This window comes from Pteropus alecto, unplaced genomic scaffold, assembly GCF_000325575.1.
Source record: "Pteropus alecto unplaced genomic scaffold, ASM32557v1 scaffold177, whole genome shotgun sequence".
Lineage (NCBI taxonomy): Eukaryota > Metazoa > Chordata > Mammalia > Chiroptera > Pteropodidae > Pteropus > Pteropus alecto.
This window is the reverse complement of record NW_006442207.1, coordinates 7,394,590-7,409,465: the sequence shown is the minus strand read 5'-3', so window position 1 is coordinate 7,409,465 and position 14,876 is coordinate 7,394,590. Positions and strand designations below refer to the sequence as shown.

Here is a 14,876-nt window from a genome sequence, read left to right as displayed (position 1 = left end):
ACACTTATTTACCAATTACTGAGTTTCACATTTATTGTCTTATATGTGGTGATTCTGTAATCCAGTTGTTTCATACCTTTGTGTTTCATTTCCTAGCTAGATGTTTAGGATATAGACTATGTCTTTCCAGTGCCATACTAGTTCGTAATTTATAGCAAGTGCTCAAAAACTATTTGTTGTAAATGGTGTGATGATCTGTAGCTCTGAAATTTAGTGACTTGCATTATGACAGATTATAAGCTGATCTGAAAAATCAAATCAATTTAGTTTACAATTTAGAACTTGCAGTTAGATGTGCCAACTGCTTAAACAATGTGCTGATGAAAGCTCTGCCTTCCATTCATTCAGTAAATACTTGTGAACACCTACTATGTGCCACATTCTGTTGCAAGCAACCAGCAAAGACTTCTAAAATAGGGAAATGATGGCATTCGTTTGTCTGTATATCTGGTATGTTTATAAACTCCATTTTTGCAATCACTTATTCCTTTCAAGAGACTGGCTCATATGCTGGAATCTAAGTACTTAAAGAATATATAAAACATATGGCATAATGAACACTTAGGCTCTGGAGGCAGAAAGCCTGGATTTGAATCCCAGCTCTATTATTTTTCGCTCTGAGATCCTGGGCAAGTTACTTATCCTCTCTAAGCCTCAGTTCCTTCATCTCTCTAAAATGAAAATAATAGTACCTACCTTTAAGATTTATTGTAGGTATGAAATAAAATAATGCATATAAAGCATTCAGTAGTGGCATACTATAAGAATTCAAAATATTAGCTATAATTAAATTACAAGTTCAAATTCCTTTACCAAGCATACTAAGAATGCTAGACAAGAAGAATGCATTTGAAGAATCATTTTTGAACAAGGAGAGAGGGAATGAGCATATACTTAGGTTCCATTATACGTCAAGCATTAGAGAAGAAGCCTCCCATACGCCATTTAATCCTTACAAAGTCAAACAGGTATTATTTTATAGATGAGGATAGTAGGACTCTGAAAGGTGAGTATCTTGCCCAAGTTTATGCCACAGAAATAGTGGAGCCAGGGTTGGTCTTTCTCTGAGTCCTTCTCACATAATGAAAAAGGACCTACCTACGTTTTACTCATCATGCATTGTTTCTATAGGATAGCAGTGCCAAAATTTGGGTGTACAGGAGAGTCCCTTGGGGTGCTTAAAAAAACTCTCAACCCAGCAGCCTACCCTAAAAGATTGTAATTCAAGGCATAGTTTCTGATCACATTCTAGAAAGAGTACCATAAGGATTAAAACAGCCAGTTTTAAAATCATGTGATTCAGACAAACATATTAAAGATTAGCAGCTGAAACCTTAAGGCATCCGACCATGTGATGAAAAGATATATAGGTAAACTGACATATTTTAGGTTTCACATAGCAACTGTGTGCTTTGTATTCATTTTGCAGTTTCTCTACACAGAAACTAATTGATTTTGTATGAGTTTTTATGTCCTACTTATGAGTGGGCCTCTCATTTGGAGTACCTTATTTATAGCAGTTGTTTATTTATAAGTTGTTTATTAGCAGTTATTTATTTAGTTATGATTATTTTAAAAGACCAAATGGAAAATACACAAGTTGAGGATAAACACCTTTAAAAAAAAAAAAGAAGAAGGAGAACCCTGAGCGTGACATTTCATTAATGTTACAGAAATTTATCAGGCCTGATTAAACAGTTGTATAAGGACCTGTCAGGTATTTAGCTGGGGTAATTCCTTTAAAATAAACCATATAGGTCACATAGTACTAATAAAATATGTTGATGAATCCTTGAGTATTGCCCTGATTATGTCTCCTTGGGGACTGGAGAACTCATTAGCATGAGTTCCCTGTCAGTCCTTCCTTCTCTGTTCCCCAAGTACTTTCCAGATGGGCTTGGCATAAAAGGGTGATCGAAATGTATGTAGCATGGCCAAGTTTCAAATGAATGGCTCATCTAACCCCACTGATTAAATACATGACATTATGCAGTATGAAAAGGCTGTTGTGCTTCATTGACTTTACTTTTCTATCTAAAAGCTTTAAAAAAAGACATTTGGGGGAAGGGATGAGGGAAGGCTTTCTCAATAAATATTTTGATCTTCATATTCAACTGCAGATGCATATTTCCCAGCCCAGGGAAAAGACTCAGAGCTGAGAAGTTGTGAAATTGGAAGCAGCAGGGTGTGTGCGTGTGTGTGTGTGTGTGTATGTGTGTGTGTGTGTGTGTAACATCATCTGATGGAGAAAGATAAACCTGTTTGCTTTTTGAAACAATAAGTAGTAAAACAGGTTGCTTAAGATAAAGTCCCTTGAACTAGATAATTGATTTTAAATACATCTGCCTATAATAATATCTTATATTTACATAGTGCTTTGAAAATTTCAAAGCATTTTTATATTTATTATTTCATTTGAACTTCACAGCCACCCGATGAAGTAGGTACACCACCACCACTTAAAAGATGGCTAAAGTGAGGCACAAGAATATCAAGAAACTTGTTTGAGGTCACATAATTAGTTGATGTCACAGCTAGAACTAGAGCACCGGAATTTTGAAACTTAAGCCTGTGTTTTCTTGGCAGAAAGTTTTGCTTGATCTACTCAGAGTTCATGTGGAGATTTGTGGCTACGATTTAATTGGAGAACACAAATCAGGCATGCCTGAAGAGCTATACAGAAAGGAGATTGTTTCTCTTAGATCATAACTGTTAGAAAAGAGAGGTAGAGAATAGAGTCAGTCGTTTTAGACAATGCAAATTTCAAACAAAAATACTTTGTAATCTGTTTCTGGATATTTTGGGGGTTATTCATTCATTAATTTGAGTATTCATGTTTAAAGTATCTGTTAAGTGTCTTTATATAAGTGACCTTGCTTGGTACTTTTGGGAAGATACAAAGAAATGCATGTAATCTGGGGGCTTTGCTTTGAATTATACGGATAATTGCCATTAAGTCATTGGCCATTACCACCTGGTAGATGAAATAAAATGCCTTCTTTGCAGAAGACCAAGAGAGTATTCATGTTTAAAGTATCTGTTAAGTGTCTTCATATAAGTGTCTTTATATAAGCGACCTTGCTTGGTACTTTTGGGAAGATACAAAGAAATGCATGTAATCTGGGGGCTTTGCTTTGAATTATACGGATAATTGCCATTAAGTCATTGGCCATTACCACCTGGTAGATGAAATAAAATGCCTTCTTTGCAGAAGACCAAGATAAACAAAAACAAATGAAGAAACTGGGCAACTAATTTCCTTCAATTCTCTTCCTGTAGGAGGCATCTTTAAAAAAAAAAAAAATCAAGGTGATAAATTGTCCTTCCAGGTACACAAAATACCAAGTTTGCTACGTCATCTAATATAACACAGACTTTAACTGTAACACTCCCCTTAAAACGAAGGAGAGTGGGCTTACGTTAGTGCCAGGTGCCTTATCAGGAATACCAGACCAGGCTTTAAGGGAAAATGTTAGTATCTAGCCCAAAAAGCAACTTCCAAAAAGCATCTCTGAAGGCCAGGGTTAATTCTCTACAATAGTTTCCCCTCATGGCTCCAAAATGAACTTTTTCTCTTGGCAAGCATGCTTGAAGATACAGACAAAAGGGAACAGAAGCTCCAATGGGCATAAAGAGACTGACAAGAGTTGAAGGCCCTGTCATTCTAGTGGAACATAAGCAAGATCTGCTAATGAGCATTCTAAGTTTCCTTGGAGGTCACTTTTTTTTTTTTTTTAAACATTTTCCTGAACAAATTTCTTTCTTTCTGGCATAAACACCTCCAAACCCAAATGCAAAATTTATGCTAATATTTACACATTATAAGTGCTTGTTTGATATATTTCTTTAGTTTATACTACATGTACATAAACAGTGTCATTGAGTGAAACTACATTTTTTTTGTTGTGACAGGTCCTGCTAAGCCCCTAATGTGAGTATCTAAAACAGCGTGTATGTGAAGAGTGGAGACTCAGAGTTAACCCCACCTCTGTCTCTAACTTTGACACCATTTTGCGTCTCTGGGTTTCCAATGTTTCCACTTGGGAAATTACAGGGTTGGAGTTGGTGAGCTCTAAACTGTTTCAACTCTACCATCTAGTGATGCTCTAGTTTTAAAATATTTTTTGTTGCTATTAAATATACATTATGAATTCCAGTCAATCAGTATCCTTAGCAATATAGTAGGGTCCTGCTTCAGGAAAATTACTCATAGTTGGGTACAAAATGATAAGTCAGGTAAAATATAAAGTTTATTCACTTTATAAAAATAATTGTTTTGCAAATTCCTGAATAGTGGTAAATAACAAACTCTGGTTATATATTTAAAATAAAGATTTATTTTTAATCCAAGGTTTCAGGAAAAGTAATTTAGAGTGAGATATACATGCATTAAACTGCAATAATGTAAATGTATAAATATCACAAAATCATAGTATTTTGGAAAGCTAAAGTAAAATTTCAATTCAATGTCCTCATTTTACAAAATAAAGAACTATGGAACAAAAAGTTAACTAACTTGCTCAAGATCACACAGGTGGTTAAAATGCTGCTAAGTAAACCAATTGCAGAATATTTTCCATATTTTTCTCTATTCATATTTTGAGATTAACCTCTTCATTTACCTATGAAGAAAAAAAATCACACATGTTCAGTGCCTAAGTCAAAGAATATCATTAAAAATAAAATTTAAAGTTAAAATGTGGACACATCACATTTTAATAGTCTTAATAGAAGATTCACATGCATTTAAAGTAAGTTAATCTGCTTATGAGTTTCTTAATTTTGCTGACCTCTGAACAGCCACTGAAATACCATAGCACTCTGCTATTATTTTCTAAAATTATTTTAGACTTTTTTCGGGTTTTCTATAAATAATATTGTGTTTTATATAACATGAGTACAGATTGGCCTGTGTCTATAATGTATTTTCTGATACTGAAATTCCAGGTGTGATTATAAGTGTTAGTAGGGATTGACTCCATTGCTTCCAGTCACATAAATGAGTTTTATTTTATTATTTTCACATTCTTGTATTAAATACTAAATGATCTCCCTTTATTTAGTTATCATTTTGGTGCAATGATTGAAAATTAAATATTAACACAAAATAGTCATCACTTTCAAGGCTTTATTTTTTCCATGGGCCCAATGTTTGAATTTAGCAGAGCTCTTTAAAACTAGTGCTTCCAGCATTTCATTGACTCCTACTAAATTGGTTTCCCTCTGTCACTCAGTTAATTTTAACCTTGACCTCCCACAGCTGTAATGCTTTACTCAGTCCAAAAAAACTCCGTGCTTCCACCCTTTCTGCTTCTTATGAAGCAATAGTGGAGAGGAAAAATACAACCCATTCCTTTAAGAAAGATTCCGCCTCCTCTCTTATAAGCGAGCGTCTCATGCTAATCGTGGAGTCTCTTCTAAGTCACACACTTTACTACTCAGCATTGGGAGAAGCTGCTGCTGCTGTTGCTGCTGCTGCTGGCTGCTGCTGCTGCTGCTGCTGCCACAGCCGCCGCCGCCGCTGTCGCTGCCGCCGTGGGTCTGAGGCTGCAGAGGGTTTCTGTGCAGCACTGCAGAATCCACACCTAGAAGACACACATCTACTACCGTGGATACAAGAAAGCCTTGGATCCTCAGCAGGTAAGCAGATCTTTTATTTGTTTTGCCCAGACACTGTGGGAAAGGGAATGATTATGGAAAAGATTGCTCATCAGACATGCTTAAAATGGATTGTGTTAATTTGTCTTCCTTTGATAAGGGGGGGGTCTAGATTTGTGACTGGCAAATGCCCTGTATAGTGGAGACTATTGTCTAATATGTGTCCTTAACATAATAGCCCTGTTCATAAAAAGGCTAACCTTGATGCATTCAAAGCTTTTCATTCTTTGCTGTTTAAAATGCCAGAAAACATCCAGCCACTCCCAGTATCTCTCTCAAATACTGCAGATATTTTTAAATGCCAAATAAAAATGACAGGCTGAGCATTTTCTAAGTATTTTCTCCCCAAAGCCAGGAAGACTTCCCCCACGATCCTTTAGGGGTATTTAAAAAATCATAAGGCATAGTTAGGTTTTGAGCAGATGGGAGATGATGGTAGACTAAAATTTCTATAGCCTTAGTCCAGTGGAGAGAGAAAATGAGGATAAATGAATCACAGTTTGTGCCAAGATTCATTTTCTACACTTCATATGTGGGAAGAGGAAACTACATTTTAATTACCACATTTTTAGAGACGAGGGAGGGGATGAAGAAGAGGGGATGGGTGTGAAGTATTTGAGGGGGAAGAGTCTGCAGAGGAGGAAGGAAATGAAATGGACTGTCGCCAGTGCCTTGGAAACGAAGGGGGAGCTAGGGTAGGGAATGAAGTTTGTTGTGTGTGTTAGGGTGGGGTTGACCCAAGAGACCACGGACAGCCAGAATGGCGTTCAGAGGGGTGTGCTTGCGAATGGATTTGTGCGGGTGGAGGACTTGCGTGCGGGAGGGATGGGAGGTCTATTTCAGGAATAGGTTGGGGTGAGAAACGTGTCTGGGCGGCAGGGGTGGGCAGCTCAATGTCACCTGTGGATAGGTCCACCTCCCTGCAATTGCATCTTGCAAAGTTTCTCAGGACCCGGATTCATTTTGAAGGCCGGCGGTGCTTCGACTTTTCACCTCCAAGAGGTCAGCTCTCATAAAGTCATAAGGTCAGGGGAAAAGTTTGGGTGAAGACCCCAGACGGGTCAAAGTGTAGCAGAACTGAGAGAGCCCCTCTGCGGTGGTGAGTAAGAGAGAGGAGGCCCCCAACAGGCAACTGTGCGGAGAAAAAAAATCCAAGCCTCTCTTATGGGGGGCGTGCGAAGGTTGAACCTCAGCAGTGACCTACTCCTAAAGACCCAGCAACCAGTGTGGGTGGCAGAGGATAACTCCGAAAGTGGCAGCTCAGCCTCGGGAATTGGGGGACTCTCGCTCAGGTTGGGGCGGGCGACATTTCCCAGGCGGCCCTCCTCCCCCTTGTGAAAGGGTTTCCGTCGGGGTCGTTTCCCCTTCCGACCCTCAGGGGACGCCGCGGATCAGACCTGCATAGGCGGAAGAGTATGTTAAAGGGGTGCCAGGCAGCCGCCCCGCGCCAAGCCCTCGCCGAGGCCGGGCCTGTAGGCCCCCGAGACTAGTGCTTCCCAAACATGCTGCCGGCATGCGGGGAGGGGGCAGCAAAAAGCCGGGACAAGCCTCTAGAGGGGCGCAAGGAGCCGCGAGGGGCGGGACCTTGGGGAGGCGTGGCCAGGGACGTCCTGTGATTCTAAGGGGCGGGGCCAGGACGTGCAGGGGCTCGAGGGGCGGGACCAGGGGCCCTCGGGGGCTGCGAAGGCGGACTCGTAGGGGGCGGAGCCAGGGGCGGTTGGGGGCCTAGAGGCGGGGCCTAGGGGCGGGGCCATGGGACGCTCAAGGGGCGCTCGGCCAGTCCCGCCAGAACGCGAGCCATCAGCCCGTAACGGTCGCCAGAGAGAGGGGAGGGAGAGAGAGGAGGGGGTTTAAATTATATTTTTAAAAACGAACAGCGAGAGCTAGAGGCTTCGGTGACCTAGGTGTCGCCGCTGCCTGTTACACAGAGCCCAGGTCCCTCCCTCCTCACGCCCCCTCCTCTTCTGCCCTCCCCTTTTCCTCCCCTCCCATCTGGAGCCCTGCGGCACTTAAGAAGCGGCGGCGGCGGATCGGCCGGCCGCTGCAGCCCCGGCGGCCGCGGAGAGAGAGGGAGGGGAGCACAAAGCCGGCTGCGCGCTGCGAGGTAATCCTGAGGGGAGAGAAGGCGCCGTCGTCCAGCTCCTCCTCCCGGCGAGGATGGCTGGCTCCCGCGTGGGCTGGGGTACAGGGACCCTTCCAGGGGATCGAGCGGGGGTAGGTAGCACGGTGGCTCGCGAGGCCGAGGGGACTTCTTATTGGCTGCCCCTGCGGCCTCAGGTGACCCCCTTCTCCCCTGGAGGGTTTGGAATGGGAGCTTCGGGCTGGCCCAAGGGGAGTGGACCTGCGGGGCAGGGTCTCAGGGCTCCTCCGGGTGGGCCCGATTCTCTCGGGCGTCCTCTGATTTCCCCTAGGAGGACGAGGAGTTCTAAAAATCCAAAGCTAGCTGAAGCTTCGGTGACCTGGGGACCTTAAACTCAAGGTGCGCTGCGGCAGGGTGGGAGGTTCCCGCGCTTGGGAAAGGTGAGGGTAAGGGAGAGAGTGTTGGTTTGTTTTGCTTTTCTTATTGAAAAAACTAAGTTACAAGTTTAAAGTGTTCAACCGCCTTTCTCCTGTAATCCGCATCCCCATCCCCCAACATACATACGCGCGCGCGCGCGCACACACGCACACACACATGCACACATACACACGCGCGCACACACACACACGCACACACACACACCACCCCTACAAACGTATACACGTTAGGTTGAGCTTCCTGCCCGGGGTGACAAGAAGAGTTGGCAGCAAGTCTGGTTTGCTGGTGTTTGGGGTACGTCCAGCTTCTTTGGAGGTATGCTATTAAGCTGAGGCAAGACCACAGAGACAGGTAGAATAAGCTAGGCCTCTATTACAATGGCAAGAATGGCCTCAGGTGAACTTTTTTGTTGCAGAGATTTAATTGCAAGTAAGTGCCCGTTTAAGATGGGAGTCTAAGTAAACCCACTAAGGTCTTTGGCACATATGCTGTAGCAGTTGACCTGTTGGAGTGGTATGGAGAAAAGTGGAATTTAACCAAGAGGCTTTCTTTACATGAGGATTATATGCAAGTTTGGTGAAGGACTGGATAAGATTCTGGGGATTGGAACCAGCTACATAAACGTGTGTGCACGATTCCATTAAATTATACATTTAGATTTAGCAGTATGAAATGCTTGCTTTTCTTGGAATCGAATACTTATATGTCATGTCTAGTGCATCCTAATTTTGGCTTTAGAAGACTTCTAATGAGGGTGTTAATGAGAATAAAATAAGAGTATGGCATAATTTGTCATTTGAACATTAAGATGCTTTACTATTAAAAATTTTGTGTAATTATGTATGGGACTATCACACTTATAGGGTTAAGTTACTTTTGGAGCACATGTATAGTTTTTATATCTAAGTCTCAATTTCATTGTAATTACCCTTGTAACTCATTTTCCTTTGCTTAAATTGAGCAGATTATTAACTTTGCAGAGGGAAGGCCAGAAAAAAAAATGGCCACTTTTACTATTAACTTTTCATCCTTCCAAAGAGTTCAGTTTGTGCTAACTCTTAAAATTGTCCTCAAGTGCTGGCATATTGGTAGTAGTTGCTTTTGAAGAAAAAAATGTGACTATTTCGAATGTTAAAACATAATTTAATACTTCTTGAGATGGTTATGAGGCATTCAATATTTTGTAGCTTTTTACATGTATGATATCAGGAAATGTTCGGTAAACATTTGACATATGACATAAGTGATCATATACCTGGGAGATATTTTTCATGATTGAAGGATTCTATTTTCAGAATTCAAATTTACATTTTGAAAAACAAGAAAATTATATTATACACTTTGCTATTTCCAACCCCTTTTCTCAAGAATGTTATACTGGGGTGAATGTGAGTTCTGCTCAATGATGTTTAAAGTGTGGATTTGGTCTTTGTTAAACCAGAATGTCTTTTGAAGCTAAGAGGAGGTAGCACCAGCCCACCTCTAATACCTAATCCGGAAACCTAGATATAGGGTGGGGCCCAACTTCTGAAGTTGTAAGTCTTCTTGTAGTAGGCCTATCGTATGTGAGTGTTTCTGTCACACCTAAGCCTATACAGGTTGTTAGCTGTTTAATGTCTCCCATCTGAAAGCAGTTTGTTAGCAGTACTGGGCAACATTTAAGCATGTCATCAGGGTATAAGAAGCATGTCTATTGAGGAAAGAAATCACATAAAAGTATAGAAACCCAACTCTGAACAAACTGAGTTTGTAGAATGTCATGGAACAATATCAGAACCTTAGCTTAACCTAGTTGTTATATGTGAAGTGCTTAGAAAATAGACTGGTACGAAGTGCTTTATGTGTTTATTATCATCAGCATATAAAATGACACTTTTTTAAAGGTGGTTTTATCATGCTACTCAATAATTGAAGACTCAGCAAATATTTGTAACAGCCAATATTTATTTGTTCTACCTCTGTGCCAGGCACAAAGTTTTATATGATTTAATTTCCTTAATCCTTACAACAACCCAATTATGAAACACAGAGAGAGGTTAAGTGTTTTACCCAATGTCTGCAGCTACTAGGGGGCACAGGCTGGTTCTGAACCCAGTGTCTGGCTAGAGAATAAGCCCAGTGGGCCCTGTTGCCATTACATGCGTGATAACAGTTGCAAATCAATGAAAGATCTTCACAGTATTCCCAGGACTACAGGTGTGCATGTGTGTCAAGTTTAGCCACACCTTCCTATATTAATACCACTAACGGGTTGTGTTTAAATCTGAAGGGTGGTGATTAATCATTAAGGATCATTATTTGACTTTAGAAGAGGATTCTCTTTTGATTCACACAACATATGTTTAGCTAGGAGGCTAGAATTTGGGTTAGAATATCTATTTAATTACTAAAGATATTAAAGTCTTTTGATTTTTAAGCTTGCCAGGTATATAGGGCTCCAAATGGCCCAGCGGGCACTCATGCCCATAGGAGAGATTCAGGTTCTGCATTAAATCAGTAGGCCTGACTTTCTGATTACCAATCCCATATCCACCTAAGATAGATTTTAACTTAAATTTGTTCTAAATTCCACCTGAGTCGCTTCCTAAAATTAGCCTTAAGTGAAAAGATATAACTTGTGGCTTATACTTTGTCACTTACATTCCTCAAGAAATTGTATTGCTGCATCACCAGCGAAGTTGAAAGGTCAAGCAAATTAATTATAACCTAAATTGGGAGCCATTTTAAGTAATGTTTAGGATTATTGTAGATAGCTGGTAAGTCCTTTGTTGACAATTTGGTTAGGTGTAATGTAAGGAAAAAATCTTTAAAAACAAGCATGCATTGAATTTAAAAAGCTCAAGAAAGCTCAAGCAAGCTCTATCAAAGACACAAGTTACTAACCTGTTTCTCACACTAAATAAACACTAATTTTGGCTGTCATTAATATTCAGTGCTATTTCTTATTTATTTGGAAATATTAAGTTTGTAGAGTTTGAATAGAAAAATTTTAAATGTCTAATCAAGATTGCTATTCTTTCTTTTTAAACATAGCCTGTTTGAAATTAATTGAGCAGTGTATGGTCATTGAGATTCAAAAATGAGTGCCCTAATACTTTATTTCGTCTTCTATGTTGATGCTTTATCATTTTATCTTGAGGTCCATGCTAGAGTATTTATAGATCAGATTGTTATGAGGTCTTTGGGTTCTGCCAGAGACTAAATTCTCTTGGCCAAAAGCCAAAACAATCTCAACTGTTTACTGTAATGGGTTGTATATATTAAGAATCCTCTCTAAATCACACAGGTTAGAAGTCTTTTCATTGACTATAGCTTGAAAAAAAAGTCTTATCCATTGTATGTCCCTTTTATGAAATAATTAGATGAATTTAATAATTTTTTTTTCCAGCAGTAGCTAGTTATGGACACATGCGTGTAACCATACTACTTGGGGGATATACTCTTCCTTTCAGGTAAAGTTAAAAATTATTCACCTGGCATTCATGCAATCAATATTTGAGTACCAACAGTATGCATAGAACAAGAACTCTAACTGAAAATTAACTAAAAGTGTTGGAGGAAAAAAAGGTCGTGGACATTTTGTTTATTTCTGTGTATTTTAATAATGTCGATCTTTTATATATGAACAAGTCTCAAAATAGTATTCAAAATTATTCCACAGTTGAAAATATATTTTAACTTTAAGAAAGTACTGTGTAACTTACTATAAAGTCTTAGATAATAGCATAGATAAGAATCAGAGTCTTATTTCCTTAAACTATTTTTGTTGAGTATCTTCGAAAAGCTGCATTAATAATCTCTTTCAGGTTTCTAGGACATTACTAACTACACTGAAGGAGCAGTTTCATGAAGAGTATCTTAGAAACCTTAAAGATTAAATGTGAATGTCAGTGATGTCTAGCATAACCCAAAAAGTAAGCTGATCACCAAAAGGTATAAAATGGATGGAACCCATCTTCGATGTTAAAAGGCTTACCATTCTAGTAAATTTCCTTAGGAAGATAGTGTAGATTAGTTTTTTAACTATGCCAAAGCTGAACTGTTATTGTAAAAGGTAGATAGGCTTTGATATATAGTTATATCTTTATAATGAATTTAGACCTATATTTAGCTTTTACCTGATGTCAGACTGATCCACATCACCACCATATACTTTATATTTCCTTTTTTTTTTTTTTAACATTAGCTTTAGTTAAAGCTTAATTGGAAATGGTAAGACTTCCTGATATAAGATGAACTTTGAAACTTCTTTGTTTCAAATTACCCGAAACTGGACCTGAGGATATTGATGTATAGGCAGTACATTAACTAGAGTTTAAGATTGCTACCTCCTCAAACAAGGCTACAGTTTGAACCTCAGGTTATGAAACTTTTCTGTAGTAGGTACATGATTTCCATAGGATAAAAATTTCCCACACCTGCTAGCCAGAGGAAAAAACACTTTTTAGAAACGTAAGGGCAGTAACGACATAATGTTCTTAAAATTGGTATCTCAAGAAGTGTACTGTTTATATTAATAAAACAGAATTAAAACATTTTAAAGCTTACAATGTGCTTTAAGGCAAGTAGACATTAAGGCAAGCAATGGATTAAACAAGATGAAAACCTAACTCCAAGTAACATACATGAAATTATTCTTTTTGCTAACTCTTATAACTCCTTTAAATTTATTCTCGTAATTTTTATTCCCCCATTTCCCACCAAGGAAGTGCTCACCTGCTTAGGTGCAAGAGAGAAAGGACAGTGCAGGTGTGAGTTCAGGGCCCATTTTCTTCAGCTCCCATGGCTGCTGTTGGTTGCCTGCTAGGGGAGCTGGAATTCCAACAATTTAGAAAGCAATATGCCTAGAGAAGTGCTGGGTTTCTCAGTATCTTGGGGACTTGCCGGATGCCTTTAATTTGTCGCCATCGGCGGTGTGTCTGTGAGATTCTTCCACATGGCTCAGCTCGTCCTGTGCAGGGACAGCGTTTTCTTTTTCCTTTTCCATACGATTTCTCATCCTGTCATCTTCTGTTCTGCTGGAATGACTAAATGCCATAGCAACAAGATGGGTTTACTCTGTATCCTCATGGAGAAGGTGATTAGGCTTACGTGGTATGTCCTAAAGGAGTATATTTTGAGATCAAAGCCTCCCCAGGGACTCTTTAAGAACACTCTACTTGTAATCCTTCAGAAATTAGAGCCAGCAACTGTTAGCCGCATTGTTACTTCTAATGTCATTTGTCTCATTAATACATTAGAAGATTCTATAAGGTCAGCCTTTTAATATCTAAGGAAGAGGTTGAGGAAGGGTGATGGTCAGAGCTCAAGTCGGGTTGTGAATGAGCTTTAAGTGCATGGGATGAGAGGTGGAAAGGTGAAAAAGATAGTCAGTGAAGTTGATATATTGGTCTTATTCCTTGTCCCCAAACTCAACTTTGTTTTTTGTTTTCTTTTAAACTTTAAAACAGTTTTCCTCTTAACCTTCCACTTGTGACTTTTATTGTCAGGACTGAGTTTTTTCTCTCCTAGAGAAAGGTGGAATTTTTAAGGTGATTCCTATCATTGCTGAAAAGTTTGGCTTTCACCTGGAGGTTACACTGAAAGGATTTCCTTCCTTCTCCCAACTGTCTACTTTTTAAATTTCAAAAACATCTCCGAAACAAGTGTAAGAAGCCTTACTCATCATGTATTAGTTGGAATCCATTATATATTAAAGTAAAATACATATCCTTAATAAATCCATATTGCTTTCCACACTTTTTTTTTGCAAAACTATATCTACAATAATTTTATATTAGGATGTTTAATTCTTAAGTGGATGTCGAAAATTATTTTTAACCAAAAAATTGTTGAAAGTAATATGAAAATAATACATCTTTCATTGGTCTTAGTGAATGTTGATAATGACAAAATCATAGTTATCTAAACACTTTGTTATTGTTAAATACCCTAATGAAATATTCAATAAGTAGACAAGTACCTGGTTACAAGCGATTGAAAGACTGTCACCCCTATAATAGAGTATAACAGGGAAGGAACATTTGATGCCTGAATAAAAACAGTGTATCTGCTTGACAGTAAAGGCTATGAGAAGCTGATTACTTGGTAATCACTTGAGTTAGGTGATTTTATGTTGTGTTTGATGTTTTATAATCTGAACTTCCCTGGGCTCTTTAAAAGTGTCTGGTTGGACTATCAGCTTTTGATGGATGTATATCTGGAGGGATTGTGACTATCAGTTAAGTACTTTGAAGAGAGAATCCCTGCTTTATGTCACACCTGAATGTCACAGAACGTGTTTCTTTGAGCTTGTTTAATTTGGGCTCAAAGGGAAGAGTGCCATCTACTGAATGGCCATCATCAAGTTGAGCAGCCCCAAGTTTTCCTTTGGGAACTCATCTGCCTTTGAGAAACCAGGCTCAGCTTCATTGGAGGATTTGACAAAATCTTAGTACCAAGTGGAATTGTTGCTTGCTTAATTTTAATTATGTTTCTCAACAGGAAGCCTAAACACATGATGAAGAACTAATATACCACTTGTTGGAATGCGTGGGAAAGGAGAAACTAAGAAGTTGTTGAGACTTTATACTAAAAAAATAGCCTAGCAATAATGAAATCATTATTAAAAGTGGTAAAGAAAGTTATTTTAATGAGGCATATTTCATTAGTTCTGGTTATTCATGGCTAATGCAGACAATAATGATGTTATTTAAAATTT

At 39.2% G+C, this 14,876-nt stretch overlaps 1 protein-coding gene across 4 annotated transcripts in view; it reads left to right on the top strand.

The window, feature by feature from the left end:
* The first annotated feature begins 5,622 nt into the window (after positions 1–5,622).
* The window catches only part of ADD3 (adducin 3), a 112,686-nt gene continuing 103,432 nt past the window's right edge, over positions 5,623–14,876 (top strand). For 2 of the 4 annotated variants that reach the window (XM_015596384.2, XM_006920870.3), the window contains exon 1: positions 7,437–7,762. The gene's annotated coding sequence lies outside the window, so the exon portion shown is untranslated. Of the gene's footprint in view, positions 5,641–7,436; positions 7,763–8,069; positions 8,138–14,876 lie in introns of those variants that run through there. The other 2 variants (XM_015596381.2, XM_025039183.1) reach the window with 2 other exon arrangements.